The sequence below is a fragment of the Triticum aestivum genome, chromosome 7B (genome assembly GCF_018294505.1).
Source record: "Triticum aestivum cultivar Chinese Spring chromosome 7B, IWGSC CS RefSeq v2.1, whole genome shotgun sequence".
Lineage (NCBI taxonomy): Eukaryota > Viridiplantae > Streptophyta > Magnoliopsida > Poales > Poaceae > Triticum > Triticum aestivum.
The window spans coordinates 370370642-370388456 of NC_057813.1; positions in this window are offsets into that span (position 1 = coordinate 370370642).

The window sequence follows — 17815 nt, forward strand, 5'->3', positions numbered from 1 at the left end:
TTCTTAAGTTCAATTCGAGAGTTACTTCCTACCCCATTCCCTGAGTTATGTACCAGATAGTCAACCTGGTAAGGCCCGCCCTTCCCGAGTCTTCCCCCATAACCTTTTCGTAAGTATGATGAAGATCCCGAAGACAGGATGACGACTTCATCATTTTGACCTGAAGCAGAAGTATGAAGGCATCAATATATTGGATTGACCTCTTCGAGAAGAGCAACCAACACCGAGAAGATCCGTTAGAATTTCGTAACCAATCTCTCCACCTTATTCCCCTCCTAAATCTCGGGACGAGATTTCTTGTAGTGGAGGAGAATTGTGACGCCCGGGTAGTTACGCTACAGTAACCCTCCGCCAATGATGCCACGTCACCACGATTAATGTTGATAGTCTTGCGATTGTTCAAATCCCGTTCAAAATTCAAAATTGAAATAAAGTCAAACAATAAAAGTTTTTCAAAATTTAAAACAAAAATGTTCGGGAGATGCCATATTTTACATAAGTCAATAGGGTGTAATAGACACAATTTTATAAAATGCCTAAGTATTTTAAAATAAGTAAAAACAGAAAAGGAAAAGAAATAAAAGAAAGGAAAATAAAAAATAAAGGAAAAAGAAAAACTAAAACAAAAAAAGAAGAAGAAGGGAGAAACCCCCCGCCCTTTGGGCTTCGGCCCACCAGGCCGCAAACCACCCCGCCGCCAGGCCGGCCCACCCCGCCGCCTTAACCACCCCCACTCCCCCCCCACTGGCCACCGACACCCCCACTCCTCTCCCGCAAATATCTCCTCCCCCTCCTCTCTCCCGATCTGGATCGAGAACGAGAGGAGGCCACCGACGCGCCTCGCCGTCCCCATCACCAATCCCGCCGCCCGTCGCCCCACCCCGCCGGCGTAGAAGGCCCCCACGCCACGGCCAACTTCTCATGGCTCCCTGCCATGCTCCGACCCCCTCCCATCACTGCCGTTCTCCGCCACTGACGCCGTCTCTCGGACCCCCCCCCTGCCGGACCGCCTCCTCGACCCTGCCCAGCCTCCATCGCCGACGCCCGGCTCTCCGTCCTTCGGCGGCCGGCCTCGCCCCGAGTGGATCTGGTTCGGGGCAACCGACGCCCCGACCCGTCGCGCGCCATCGCCCCTCCACCCCGACGTCCCAAAGCAGTTTCGCCGGACCTCCTCGCCGGACTGCCGCCGCCTCGTCCTCTCCCTCGACGGACCTCCTCAAACCTCCCCGAGCCCTCTGCCTAGACCCCACGCTCCCGCGGTGAGCTTCTGCGCCGAACGCGCCGACCCTTGTCCCCCTTTCGACCTCGTCGACCTAGTCGCCGCCGCCCCTGTAGTTCGTCCCGCGCCTCGGTGTTTCACCCCCTGCCCGCGTGTCCCCGCGGCCCGTGCGCGCCGCGGCCGCGCCATGCCTCACTTCGGGGATGCGCTTGCCGCGCCCGCGACCTCCCGTGGCCGCGCCCGGAGTTCTGCTCCCCTGCGCTGGCTCCACTCCCTCCGCGCCCTAGCCGCACCACCGAGGCCCCCTGCTACCCGTGCCTCCCGCTCGCCGGTCCGGTCCCCACTCCGGCCACCACCCGCGGCCTCCTCCCCGTGCTACCCCTCATTGCTGCGCCCCGCGGCCACCTCCGCTGCCTCCCTTGGCCGGCGCCTTGGCCGTCGACGCCCAGCCGCGTCGGGCCATGGCCTCTGCCTGCGGTCGGGTGCCCATAGCGCCCGTTCGGGCCACCCCGCACCCGTCGCCCGTTATGCCCCAGGGCCTATGACATATGGGCCCGCCCCAGAACGGTTTTATAAAAAAAAGAATTAAAAAATTATATATATTAAATAAATAAATAATAATTAAATTAATTAATTAATTAAGGAATTAATTAAGTTAATAAATCATAATTAGATTAACCTAATTAACTAATTAGTTTAATTAAACAGTAATTAGATTAGTTAAACATTAATTAGACTAAACAGCCAATGACAAACGGGACCCACACGTCAGTTGACCAGTCAACGCCTCTGTTGACTGCTGACGTCATGCTGACGTCAGCGTGCACTGTTCTGGATAATGTTGGATTAAAATATTTAAATAAATGCTAAAAATGATTTTAATCTTTTAAAATTAATATAAAATAAACCGTAGCTCAGATGAAAAAACTTTGTACATGAAAGTTGCTCAGAACGACGAGACGAACCCGGATACGTAGCCCGTTCGTCCACCACACACCCCTAACATATCAAACCCGCAACTTTCCCCCTCCGGTTCATCTGTCAGAAAACACGAAACACCGGGAATACTTTCCCGGATGTTTTCCCCCCCTTCACCGGTATCACCTACTACCGCGTTAGGGCACACCGAACATCGCGTATTGCCTTGTTATATTTTGTGATGCTTTGTTTGCTCTGTATTCATTATTTCTTCCCCCTCTTCTCTCCGGTAGACTACGAGACCGACGCTGCTGTTGACCAGTTCGGCTACGGAGTTGACGACTCCTCTCTCTTGCCAGAGCAACCAGGCAAGCCCCCCCCTTGATCACCAGATATCGCCTATTCTACTCTATACTGGTTGCATTAGAGTAGTGTAGCATGTTACTGCTTTCCGTTGATCCTATTCTGATGCATAGCCTGACATTGTTGCTACATCTGTTGATACCTTACTTGCAATCCTAAATACTTAGTATAGGATGCTAGTTTATCATCATTGGCCCTACATTCTTGTCAGTCTGCCATGCTATACTACTGGGCTGTGATCACTTCGGGAGGTGGTCACGGGTATATACTATATACTTTACATTGTTACATTACCTGTGATACTGTTCGGAGTTGGGGGCTGAAGGGGCAGGTGGCTCCATCCCGGTAGAGGTGGGCCTGGGTTCCCGACGGTCCCCGACTGTTACTTTGTGGTGGAGCGGCAGGGCAGGTTGAGACCACCTAGGAGACAGGTGGGCCTGGCCCTGTTCGGCGTTCGCGGATACTTAACACGCTTAACGAGATCTTGGTATTTGATCTGAGTTGGCTACGAGCCTATACGCACTAACCATCTACGCGGGAGTAGTTATGGGTATCCCGACGTCGTGGTATCAGCCGAAGCACTTCGTGACGTCAGCGACTGAGCGGCGCGCGCCGGGTTGGACCGCGTTAACGCAACTTCCTTTGTAATGGAGGTTGCTAGGTCTGCTCACCGGCCGCGTACGCAACGTGCAGGTGTGCTCAGGGCGATGGGCCCAGACCCCTGCGCGCTTAGGTTTAGACTGGCGTGCTGGCCTCTCCGTTGAGCCTAGGTGGGGCTGCGACGTGTTGATCTTCCGCGGCCGGGCATGACCCAGGAAAGTGTGTCCGGCCAAATGGGATCGAGCGTGTTGGGCTATGTGGTGCACCCCTGCAGGGAAGTTAATCTATTCGAATAGCCGTGATCTTCGGTAACAGGACGACTTGGAGTTGTACCTTGACCTTATGACAACTAGAACCGGATACTTAATAAAACACACCCTTCCAAGTTCCACTGAAAACCCGGTGATCGCTTTTCCACAGGGCGACGAGGGGAGGATCGCCGGGTAGGATTATGCTACTGCGATGCTACTGGAGATGCTACTTGGAGATGCTACTTGGAGATGCTACTTGGAGATGCTACTTGGAGGACTTCAATCTACTCTCTTCTACGTGCTGCGAGACGGAGGCTGCCAGAAGCGTAGTCTTCGATAGGACTAGCTATCTCCCTTTTATTCTGGCATTCTGCAGTTCAGTCCATCGATATGGCCTCCTTACACATATACCCATGCATATGTAGTGTAGTTCCTTGCTTGCGAGTACTTTGGATGAGTACTCACGGTTGCTTTCTCCCACTTTTTCCCCCTTTCCTTTCTTTCTGGTTGTCGCAACTAGATGCTGGAGTCCAGGAGCCAGACGCCACCGTCGACGATGATTCCTACTACACTGGAGGTGCCTACTACTACGTGCAGCCCGCTGGCGACGTCCAGGAGTAGTTAGGAGGATCCCAGGCAGGAGGCCTGCGCCTCTTTCGATCTGTAGCCCAGTTTGTGCTAGCCATCTTATGGCAAATTGTTTAACTTATGTGTGTACTCAGATATTGTTGCTTCCGCTGACTTGTCTATGATCGAGCACTTGTATTCGAGCCCTCGTGGCCCCTGGCTTGTATTATGATGCTTGTATGACTTATTTATGTTTTAGAGTTGTGTTGTGATATCTTCCCGTGAGTCCCTGATCTTGATCGTACACATTTGCGTGCATGATTAGTGTACGATTAAATCAGGGACGTCACAACTTCGGAATTGAGTGATTCTTTTTGCATTGGAAAGCTTGAGTTAGTAGCATTCTTTGAAAAAATTTATCAAAAAATTGGCTCAAACTTTTCAAAAGGAAAGTTGGAGAGAGAGTTGTTGTATATCCTGCCTGGTAGTTGTTTTTCATCATTATCTTCACTGCCGTTGTGATCTTCACTTATATCTTGCTGTCCAGAGCTACTTAGTATCCTTCATTGATGCTAGTTGTGCTACGCCGTGACCTCATTAGTGTTCTAGGCTCGCGTCTCTAGTCCGGTCAATCCTAGGACCAACACAATACCATCGTTGAGTGTTTATTCAACATTGCATCTTTGAATTGATTATTTCTAAAAAAAATTGCTACCATATATAGCCAACCCAGCTCCACATATTTCTACACCGTGTATACGTGCGTTCCCCTGGCAATCGCTTTACACAATCTTCAGAGTTACTTGACACCGCTAGTTGCCTGTCACCACCTGCTGCATGGTAAGAACTTGTAAGATATTAATATTTGCTATACTGTGAGTGTTTTACCACCACATCCTAGTAGTTCATAGGAACATTATTCTCGAATTTTGTTTCTTGTTTCTACTAATCATGATAGGTTCCGGAGATAGAAGTTATTGGCTCTGATACCACTTGATAGAGGCAAAGGTGTCCCGTCTTTTGATAAGATGATGGATTTCGCATTGGTGGAAGTTGACTTTGATGATCCAACTACGAACGTGCAAGGACGTCGCGCCTTAGCAATCGCTAAACCAACTCCGAGAGGTTATTGACCACGCCGGAACATGATCAACCTGACCACGAGGATCTGTTTCCTGCGAGCAAACGAAGAACAAGCAAGAAACTGAGATTGCAATCTAGATATTGCGAATATAAGATGAAAGCTTTATTGATCAAGGTGGGGTTCTGTGACGCCTTTGTCTGGTCATTGAACACAAACGAAGTACGTGAAGTTGCAGCTATGGAGAACTTTTAATCTAAACAAAACCCCAAAGTCTAAACGGTGCCCTAAGGGCTGTATATATGGAGGAAGAGGGGGGGATTTCGTGGCCCTTGGTGGAGGGGTCCGAAATCAACCCTATCTCTTGTTTCCCCACACATACAGACTCTAAAAATAGCCTATACTTATGTATTTCGAAATTACATGGACCTGGCCCAATAATAAGGTGATGCAGCACCTAGAATAGCCTCGGGATGAAATTTCTGAAGTGGCATCTTGTATATTTCGTCCAAGGCTTCATGCACCCATTATGGTGGCTTCAAAGTTCTGAAATCATCACTTGTAACTCTGTTCTTGTTCCCCTTGCGCATGCCATCATCTCCATGCTTGTTCGTGCTCCAATGTTCATCCTTCTCCAAGCTAGGCCCTTCATTTGTAAGCAAAACAAATGTATCCAATTTAGGCAGCATCATATTCTCATGAACATTAGAATCATTACCAAGAAACGAAAGTACCTTATAATTTAATTGGCGTGCGCGAGCTCTAGTAATTGGTCCATTATATGTAGCAGTAGGGGTTGTGGGTGTAACAATGGTATTGATGTCCTCATCATCCTCCCCTTCTTGAAATGAAGTCGTCTGTGATGGAAGCTCATCTTCCTCACCCAAATAAGGCTTCAAATCTGCAATGTTAAAAGTGGGACTAACCCCAAAATCTGCAGGCAGCTCAAGTTTATATGCATTATCATTTATTTTCTCCAACACCTTAAAAGGACCATCAGCACGAGGCATTAGCTTTGATTTGCGCAAATCAGGAAATCTATCCTTACGCAAATGTAACCAAACAAGATCTCCAAGTGCAAACACAACATGTTTTCTACCCTTATCTCCAGCAAGTTTATATTTAGCATTCATACGCTCAATGTTTTTCTTAGTTAACTCATGCATTTTTCAAATCAATTCAGCACGTTGTTTAGCATCAAAATTAACCTTCTCCGAAGATGGAAGAGGCAACAAATCAATAGGTGCACGAGGTAGGAAACCATACACAATTTCAAAAGGGCACATCTTAGTAGTAGAATGCAATGAACGATTATAAGCAAATTCAATATGAGGCAAGCATTCTTCCCACATTTTCTTATTATTCTTCAAAACATCCCTAAGCATAGTAGACAATGTTCTATTGACTACTTCAGTTTGTCCATCAGTTTGGGGGTGACAAGTAGTACTACAAAGCAGTTTAGTCCCCAACTTAGCCCATAAACATCTCCAAAAGTGGCTAAGAAATTTAGTATCAAGGTGTCCCGATCTTTCGATGAGATGATAACTATCGATTTGGTGAAGATGACTTTGACGATCCGATACAAACATGCACGACGTTGCGCCTTAGCAATCGCTAAACCAACTTCGAGAGGTTATTGACCACGCCGGAGCACAATCAACCTGACCACGAAAGTCTATTCCTGCAAGCAATCGAAGAACAAGCAAGAATATGATAAAAGCAATCTGAATATTGCGAGTATATATGAAGTATTGATAAAGGTGGGGATCCGTAAGCGGTCTTGGTCTGATCTTTGGACACAAATGAAGTACACGAAGTTGCAATGGCTAACTTTTAACTAAACAAATCCCAAGCAAAAAGCTACTAGATGGATCTACTTATATAGGAGCAAGGGGTGGCGGACAAGGAGGTGAGAGGACGTCCCAAGGCAGCCTAAAACTAACCCTAAGTCGTACAAGGCCAATGGGCCCAAGTGGAGGTGATGTAACACCTTTGGACTTGTAGTTTGACTCGGATTCTGCTGCAGCATCAGATTGTTTCGTCCATAACTCAACTCTCCGGACGAATTTGAAGGTGAATCCAATTGGGTTGGAAAGTGCACGAAATCTAGTTTCCAATACAAAAAGAATCACCCAATTTGGAGTCCGTATGAAAAAGTTGTTGGCGTTTTGAGTCAGGTATGTCTGTGAAGTCCGAATCTGAATCCAGAACGTGACACTTGGACACTATCTTCTCTTGGCCCAAAAGTGACGTGAGAGGACTTTTTGAACAGTACCTAAACTTCTCCTTTTTCCTTATCTTTATATGTGGATTGTACGAATGTCTCATACACATGCAATTAGACAAACACAAAAGTGTGTGAAGTATTTTTGTTCTGGATAACATAAATAGATTATTGAATAGTTTGCACTAGAAATCACCTGACGAATATGCATGTATATAATATTTTTGGTCTTATCCAAGGTAGTCATGTCCTCATCATCCACCCTTCTTGAAAACAAAGCCGTCCTCGGCATTGCTTAGTCTGAAATGTGGCTAACAAAAGAGACAAGGTGTACATATTGTATATGTATATGTCATCCATTTTTACTTCCCTTGATTTTTGCACATATGATACATGAATAGATGAGTAACTTGCATAGTTCATAAAATCTAAAGCCAAAACATTATCACAAGAAGTAGAAGGCATGAAAATATTGCAACTCAGTTTGCACATATAAGTGAAGCTCTTATTCATTTCAAAAGATTGACAATGTTCATCATTAAACCATCTCAACATTGGTGAATAAACCTTACTTGCATCAAATTTACATGCTACAACATGCTTAAATAAGCAAACACGCAATAAGTCATTCGACACAGAATCATCACCAAGATTAGAGGTCATATCAAAATGATTAAACATTGATTCTTATGCATCAACAGTTAATTCAATGGGTGCACTCAAAATTGTTGGTATTTCAGTTGTTTGGTCACATGATGCATTCATGACAGTATCAAGATTCTCTAAAATAGGTGATATGCTCAAATCACCAGGTAACTCAACACATGATGCATTCAAGTTAACTAGGGATGCATCATTCTCATGTGAAGTTATATCATCAATACCTTTACTGTTACCTTGTCACAAAGACGTAGCTGATGTAGGTACGGACGTTGACAATGCACCATACACTTGAGATGATGTCACGCTCACAATCCAAGGTGGGGTTGTTCTAGTAGGTGCAACGATGGAGGAACCAACCGGCGGTGGTGAGCATGAACTGGAATAGTAGTTGTTGTAGTCACCCAGTGCATCCTCCTGTATCTGTCTCTCAAAGGTACAAGCGCGAACATACATACCAGTAATGCAATGAGGAATATAGTGAAATCTTGCACAGATATCATGGTTCAAACCACCAACAAATCTATTTATTGTATCATCCTTAGATTCTTCTATGTCACAATGATGCATATAAGGTTTGAAGTCTTGGTAGTAAGCACGAACAGTGTTATTGCCTTGTTTTAATTGTTCCAATTTGCGAAGCAATTCACGACGATAGTAAGGAGGAAAAAATTATTGTCTCATTACATCTTTCAAAACTTTCCAGGTTGTGGGTTGGTTATCAATGTTTTTCTTACAATGTACACTCCACCAAACAGAAGCAAAACCAGTAAATGCTCTAGTGGTAGCTCGTACTCTCTCAAGTTCAGAAAAATCATGGTGACTAAAAACTTCTTCTAATTCAAGCTCCCAATATAGATAAATAGCAGGATTAAATCTACCCTCAAATGATGGTAAAGACATAATCTGACCATATGCTTGTGTGTGTTGTCCCAACTCTCGTGATGGTGAAGATGTGTCCATCGTCCAAGAACTTCTATCTCCAGAACCTGTCATGATTAGTAGAAACAAGAAACAAAATTCGAGAATAATGTCCCTATGAACTACTAGGATGTGGTTGTAAAGTGCTCACAGTAAAGCAAATATCAATATCTTACAAGTTCTTACCATGCGGCAGGTGGTGACAAACAACCAGTGGTGTCAAGTAACTCTGAAGATTGTGTAAAGCGATTGCCAGGGGAACGTACGTATACACGGTGTAGAAATATGTGAAGCTGGATTGGCTATATATGGTAGCAAAATATTAGCAATAATCAATTCAAAGATGCAATGTTGAATAAACGCTCAACGACGGTACTATGCTGGTCCTAGGCTAGACCGGACTAGAGATGCGAGTCTAGAACACTAATGAGGTCACGACTTAGCACAACTAGCATCAATGAAGGGTACTAAGTAGCTCTGGACAGCAAGATATAAGTGAAGATCACAACGGCAGTAAAGATAATGATGAAAAACAACTTCCAGGCAGGATATCAACTCTCTCTCCAACTTTCCTCTTGAAAAGTTTGAGCCAATTTTTTGATAAATTTTTCAAAGAATGCTACTAACTCAAGCTTTCCAATGCAAAAAGAATCACTCAATTCCGAGTTGATATGAGGAATCAAAAAAATTCTAAAACTGGCTTGAAAAACTGGAATAAGCTATGTTCGCAAACTTCGGAGGGTAAAAAGACCTAGTTAGAAGCCTATTTTGAGGTGTCAAATATGGAACTAGCTTCTACAACTATTTAGATGCGGCTCGTCGCTAGCTTTCATTTGAGTACTCGCGGAGCCAAAACAGACTTTGTATAAGAAAGTTATGCCTGTTTTACTGAACAGTGCACAAAACAGATTCCAATCCGAATTCAACTACGAGATTGAGAATAGATATATCCGAATTTTGTTTTTTTTCTTCTCTCTTTTTTTTCCTCGCACTTTTTTTTTCTTTTTCTTTCTCTGTTTTTTTCTTTCCTTTTTTTCTTTTTTTTTCACCCTCTTTCCAAGACAAACTAGAAAAGATGCAGATTGGATCAGGCGAAGATGTGAATGACCTCAACTATGATTATGACCATGAACGGTGGGTAGGACGTGATGAAAATTGATGGATGGGATAACGATGCAGCGGCAGCATGACTACTGTGAACAGAACTCGAAACTCTAAACGAACTAGACACTAAGACCAGCAACTTGACACGATGATGCAACCGATAATTCAGTAATGCAAACAATGAAAAGAAAATTGCAAAGGCTTAGACTGGCTTGGACAAAGGATGAATAGATCTAACTTTTTTGGGGGCTTTTTCTTGGACAATAGGTAAGAAAATAAATCTAATCGAGGAAAAATTGGAAATTCTCACCGAGCAACCTGAAAACTGATACCACTTGATAGAGTCAAAGGTGTCCCGTCTTTCGATGAGATGATGGATTTCACCTTGGTGGAAGTCGACTTTGACAATCCGACTACGAACGTGCGAGGATGTCGCGCCTTAGCAATCGCTAAACCAACTCCGAAATGTTATTGACCACGCCGGAGCACGATCAGCCTGACCACGAAGGTCTATTCCTGCAATCAATCAAAGAACAAGTAAGAATATGATAAAGCAATCTGAATATTGCGAGTATGGATGAAGTATTGATAAAAGTGGGGATCCGTAAGCGGTCTTGGTCTGGTCGTTGGACACAAATGAAGTACACGAAGTTGCAATCGCTAACTTTTAACTAAACAAATCCCAAGGGAAAAGCTACTAGATGGATCTACTTATATAGGAGCAAGGGGTGGCGGCCAAGGAGGTGGGAGGACGTCCCAAGGCAGCCTAAAACTAACCCTAGGTCGTACAAGGCCAATGGGCCCAAGTGGAGGTGACGTAACACCTTTGGACTTGTAGTTTGACTCGGATTCTGGTGCAGCATTAGATTGTTTCGTCCATAACTCAATGCTCCGGACGGATTTTAAGGTGATTCCAATTGGGTTGGAATGAGCATGAAATCTACTTACCAACAAAAAACGAATCACCCAATTCGGAGTCTGTATGAAAAAGTTGTTGGCATTTTGAGTTAGGTATGTCTGTGCAGTCCGAATCTGAATCCAGAACGTGAGAGACTTGGACTCTATCTTCTCTTGGCCCAAAAGTGACGTGAGATGACTTTTTGAACAGCACCTAAACTTCTCATTTTCCCTTATCTTCATATGTGGATTGTACAAATGTCTCATACACCTGCAATTAGACAAAACACAAAAATGTGTGAAGTATTTTTGTTCTGGATAACATAAATAGACTATTGAATAGTTTGCACTAGAAATCACCTGACAAATATGCATGTATGCAATATTTTTGGTTTTATCCAAGGTAGTCATGTCCTCATCAACATGTATATTTTTTTATGTTTTTAAAGATGTTTTTTTGCAATATGTGCGGTTGTACAACGGCTGAACAACAGCCGCACGGCCGCCGACCAGTTTTACATCTTCGTTTTGGACCATCTGTTGGAGTTGCTGTTTTACATGTTCGTTTTGGACCATCTGTTGGAGTTGCCTCTTTTTTTGGAGATGTAAAAAAGCACTTTTTGGTGATGTAAAATTTTACATCACTGGTTTACACCGCCAAAATATGGACCATCGATTTGAGATGCTCTAAGATAGTCATACATATGCTGTCGGGGATGTGTTCCATAACAATAATCACTTTTTCATCATGGGAGTGTCCACTTCCATGATGATATATGGCGCGTTATGGAAGTGTTTTCGTCAAAGGAAATTGGCACATATGAGCCACCATAATGGGTCATCGTTAAGCTATCGGGTGCATGTTTCGGATTGGATACTTGTTAACAACTCCGACCAATGGCAGATTTCAACATGTCGGATTCTCATTCGCCAGCGGAGCAACACGATAGCTCTACCTTGTGACAAGTGTTGCCCATTCAATGGACGATATGCGCCTATAAAACGTCGCCACATGGCATGACCCATCAGTGGCCTATTTAGTTAAAAAGGCTGACCCAGTAAAAGACATGCTTAAGGCACACTTGACTTAGTTAAAACTTATCGGGTCGACTGTTATAGGCTTGTTAACGATCTATTTTTTATATAGCACCTTTACGTCCCGACAACTCACGACCAATTAGTACATGTCTGAATTCAGTCCATTCGGGGTTCGTGCGCCATTCAATATGGTTCTAGTCCGTTGATACTTCAGGCCCATGTGTGACCCGTGGTATTATTTTTCTTACAATTTCGACCCGTTCAACAACTCAGACCTTGACGACATGTCATGTATTTTAGCCCAAAAATGGCACATGATATTTCTGGGTCATTTGCTGCATTTTGTATAATCCAACCCTTTTAGGCCCGTCGAGTTTTGAGGCCATGTTGTACACTAAGAAAAATAAGAAGAAAAAGTAACATACATATGACCGATTAAGGATGGCTTGGAAATTAGATTCTGGGATGATAAGTGGCTAGATATGCTACACTCCAGGAACAATATCCATCTCTATACAATATTGTGCGTCACAAGGGTGATACTATCACCAAGGTTTTGGAATCATTTCTGCAAAATGTGACGTCCAGAAGGGATTTAATTGGACCTAGACTCCAATCGTGGAACATACTACTCAAGTAGTTAACCACGGTCCAGTTGTCACAAGGGTCCAATGTATTTCGTTGGAACCTACATGGGAATGAGAAATTCTCAGTGAAGTATATGTATAGAGCTTTGATCCAGTCCGACGTGCCAGTTGATAATAACAAGAAGATCTAAAAGATGAAGATATCTCTTAAGAATAAAATCATTGCATGATATCTTTGTTACGGAGTCATTCTTACTAGAGATAACCTTATTAAGTGGAATTGACATGGAAGTAAGCAATGTGTCTTTTGTCCGCATGATGAGACAATAAAACATTTGTTCTTCCAATGTAAATTGGCTCGTTCTATATGGTCAGTCATTCAAATAGCTTCTGGCTTGTATCCTCCTTGTAGTGTTGCTAATATATTTGGCAACTGGGTACATGGGATTGATCACAGGTTTAGAATTCTTCTCAGGGTGGGAGCACTTGCCGTGATTTGGTCGCTTTAGCTATGTAGAAATGATAAGGTTTTTAACGACAGAAGTACTTCTCTTATGCAGGTTATCTACAGATGTACCTGGACTCTTCGTTTATGGTCCTCTCTACAACGAGTGGAGAATCGAGACCTGTTTATGGAGGTGTGTACACGATCGGAGGCTACAGCGAGGGGTACTTTTACCCAACATGGGTGGCAACATGATCTTAGGATTGGGCCACCTTTGGTTTAGGCATTATACATATCATACATGTTTCCTTCTATTTCGCCTTCTTCTTTTATTTTGGCTTGGTGTGAGGACTTTGTTGGTTGTGTGCATCTTAGTTATGCAGATGTCAGGTGTAGTACTTAAACCTTTAAAGTAATAAAGCGCCCCTTATCGAAAAATATGTCTGATTAAACTATTTTGGAGGAGTGTGAAGGACTCACCATGCTATGATTCTTGTTGTGAGGCAGGGAGACATTATCATCGGCAGTAAGAGAGGCTTGCGGCTGATGAGATAGGTCGGGAAGCCAGAGAGTAGACAGGAGGCAACATGGAGGCATGTGGCCGATGGTAGCTACGTTGGGTAGCAGGTGGCATGCCAGAGAAGGAGGCATGTGCTCTGGCCACCGGCGAGGCTAGAAGAGGCAGGTGGCGGAGACCCTAACCGCCCAATCTATTCAACGGAGGATGCTCAGAGGCACAATGAAGCTTATGGATTGGAGTGTGAACAGAGGGAGGAGGCAAAGGCAGACGATAACAACAACAACAACAACAACAACAACAACAACAACAACAAAGCCTTTAGTCCCAAACAAGTTGGGGTAGGCTAGAGGTGAAACCCATAAGATCTTGCAACCAACTCATGGCTCTGGCACATGGATAGCAAGCTTCCACGCACCCCTGTCCATAGCTAGCTCTTTGTCGATACTCCAATCCTTCAGGTCTCTCTTAACGGACTCCTCCCATGTCAAAATCGGTCGACCCCGCCCTCTCTTGACATTCTCCGCACGCTTTAGCCGTCCGCTATGCACTGAAGCTTCTGGAGGCCTGCGCTGAATATGCCCAAACCATCTCAAACGATGTTGGATAAGCTTCTCCTCAATTGGTGCTACCCCAACTCTATCTCGTATATCATCATTCCCGACTCGATCCTTCCTCGTGTGGCCACACATCCATCTCAACATACGCATCTCCGCCACACCTAACTGTTGAACATGTCGCCTTTTAGTCGGCCAACACTCCGCGCCATACAACATTGCGGGTCGAACCGCCGTCCTGTAGAACTTGCCTTTTAGCTTTTGTGGCACTCTCTTGTCACAGAGAATGCCAGAAGCTTGGCGCCACTTCATCCATCCGGCTTTGATTCGATGGTTCACATCTTCATCAATACCCCCATCCTCCTGCAACATTGACCCCAAATACCGAAAGGTGTCCTTCCGAGGTACCACCTGGCCATCAAGGCTAACCTCCTCCTCCTCACAGCTAGTAGTACTGAAACCGCACATCATGTACTCGGTTTTAGTTCTACTAAGCCTAAACCCTTTCGATTCCAAGGTTTGTCTCCATAACTCTAACTTCCTATTTACCCCCGTCCGACTATCGTCAACTAGCACCACATCATCCGCAAAGAGCATACACCATGGGATATCTCCTTGTATACCCCTTGTGACCTCATCCATCACCAATGCAAAAAGATAAGGGCTCAAAGCTGACCCCTGATGCAGTCCTATCTTAATCGGGAAGTCATCGGTGTCGACATCACTTGTTCGAACACTTGTCACAACATTATTGTACATGTCCTTGATGAGGGTAATGTACTTTGCTGGGACTTTGTGTTTCTCCAAGGCCCACCACATGACATTCCGCGGTATCTTATCATAGGCCTTCTCCAAGTCAATGAACACCATATGCAAGTCCTTCTTATGCTCCCTATATCTCTCCATAAGTTGTCGTACCAAGAAAATGGCTTCCATGGTCGACCTCCCAGGCATGAAACCAAACTGATTTTTGGTCACGCTTGTCATTCTTCTTAAGCGGTGCTCAATGACTCTCTCCCATAGCTTCATTGTATGGCTCATCAGCTTAATTCCACGGTAATTAGTACAACTCTGAACATCCCCCTTGTTCTTGAAGATTGGTACTAATATACTCCGTCTCCATTCTTCTGGCATCTTGTTTGCCCGAAAAATGAGGTTGAAAAGCTTGGTTAGCCATACTATCGCTATGTCCCCGAGACCTTTCCACACCTCAATGGGGATACAATCAGGGCCCATCGCCTTGCCTCCTTTCATCCTTTTTAAAGCCTCCTTCACCTCAGACTCCTGGATGCGCCGCACAAAACGCATGCTGGTCTCATCAAAGGAGTCATTCAGTTCAATGGTAGAACTCTCATTCTCCCCATTGAACAGCTTGTCGAAGTACTCCCGCCATCTATGCTTAATCTCTTCGTCCTTCACCAAGAGTTGGCCTGCTCCGTCCTTGATGCATTTGACTTGGCCAATATCCCTCGTCTTCCTCTCCCGGATCTTAGCCATCTTATAGATGTCCCTTTCACCTTCCTTCGTGCCTAACCGTTGGTAGAGGTCCTCATATGCCCGACCCCTTGCTTCACCAACAGCTCGCTTTGCGGCCTTCTTCGCCATCTTGTACTTCTCTATGTTGTCTGCACTCCTATCCAGGTATAGGCGTCTGAAGCAATCTTTCTTCTCTTTAAGCGCCTTCTGGACATCATCATTCCACCACCAGGTATCCTTATCTTCGCTTCTCCTTCCCCTGGACACTCCAAACTCCTCCGAGGCCACCTTACGAATGCAAGTCGCCATCTTCATCCACACATTGTCCGCATCCCCTCCTTCCTCCCAAGGGCCCTCCTTAAATACCCTCTCCTTGAACACCTGAGCTACCTCCCCCTTGAGCTTCCACCACTTCGTTCTAGCGACCTTGGCACGCTTATCCCGCTGGACACGAATCCGAAAGCGGAAGTCAGCAACCACCAGCTTATGCTGGGGTACAACACTCTCCCCAGGTATCACCTTACAGTCTAGGCACGCACGCCTATCTTCTCTTCTCGAGAGGATGAAATCAATCTGGCTAGAGTGTTGGCCACTACTAAAAGTCACCAGATGTGATTCTCTCTTTCTAAAGAGGGTGTTAGCTACAATCATGTTGTAGGCTAGAGCAAAGCTTAAGACATCTTCTCCTTCTTGATTCCTGATGCCATAGCCAAAGCCCCCATGCGCCCCTTCAAAACCTGTGTTAGATGTACCCACGTGGCCATTGAGGTCTCCTCCTATGAAGAGCTTCTCACCAATCGGTACACTCCTAACCATGTCTTCCAAGCCTTCCCAGAACTCCCTCTTGGTGTTCTCATTGTGGCCTACTTGCGGGGCATATGCGCTGATAACATTGAGAACCAAGTCCTCAGCTACCAGCTTGACCAGGATAATCCGGTCCCCACGTCTCCTGACGTCTACCACTCCATACTTGAGGCTCTTGTTGATCAAGATGCCTACGCCATTTCTGTTTGCAGCCGTCCCCGTGTACCACAGCTTGAAGCCGGTATCCTCCACCTCCTTCGCCTTCTGTCCTCTCCATTTGGTTTCTTGGACGCAAAGGATATCAACACCTCTCCTCACTGCTGCATCAACTAGCTCCCGAAGCTTCCCTGTCAGAGACCCTACGTTCCAGCTACCTAAGCGAATCCTTCTAGGCTCGGCTAGCTTCCTTACCCTTTGCACTCATCGAGTCAAATGCGAAGACCCTTGCTCATTTTCCACTACATCCGGGCGCCGATGTAGCGCGCCACTAAGGATGCGACGACCCGATCCTCGCTCACTTGCCACCGTATCCAGATCAAGATACGGCGCGCCACTTGGGGGGTGACGGCCCGGCCCTTGCCCATTTTCCACCACACTCGGGTTCCGATGTGGCGCGTCGCTGAGAGGGTTACGCCCCAACGAAAATCTTTTGGGTTTCATCTCCATAAGAGTGGCTGAGTTTTTACGTTGGCTCGCCAAGCCTATCACAACCCTCCTCCTTTACCCGGGCTTGGGACCGGCTATGTTGAGACAACATAGGCGGAGTTCAAAGGCAGACGATAACAAGGAAATAAATCCCTAGCCACTCGTCACTTTTTCCTGGCGAGGAGAGAGGGGGATGAGATGCGGGTGGGTGTGTGGGGAGAGAGATTCTCCAAATGGAGACGAGTATATAACATAGTTGTAGTTTTTTTGGTAATTGCGGTGCCACTGTAGATCATATCTATGGGGAATAGTTGCAATTCTAGTGGAGGGAGGGGGAAGAACCTGTGGATGTGCTTTCTGCTTTATAGTGCAATTAAGAGAAGAGCTTCTCTCAAGCCTAGGGTAGAAGTTTGTTGTTTATTTGCACTTGTTCTTCTAGGGGCCTAGAGCCGAAGCTCAAGACCAAACTAACAGGCACCTATACTGGTAGAGTAGCTACTAAGCCCTCCTCTCCTTGAGTGCATGCACGAGTTCACGACCAATGGTCCTAAGCTACTCTGAGAGCAAAAAAAGGGATCTTGATTGTGTCTAATCATACATCTACATCGATGCAGTCTTTGAATTAACAGTTTTAGGACCACAAGGACCTCGATTGTGTCATCTACCAAGTGGCCCAATGGACACAACGGTACACCCTAAACGCATCCATAATTTTTGTAACGGTTCATGCTATATTCATGCCATATATGCATCTATCATTTTTCTAGATTAACATAATAATGAAGTGTCAGAGTACTAGTCACTGGTTTGGCTTAACAGAAAATGAGTTTTTTTACAAAGATATGAAAAATCAGGAAAAAACATGGAGACGATTTTTAGCGAGGAGGCAACACGGTGGGAAGACCAACAAGTGGGAGGCCCCAGGGGTCCACATGCTTGGA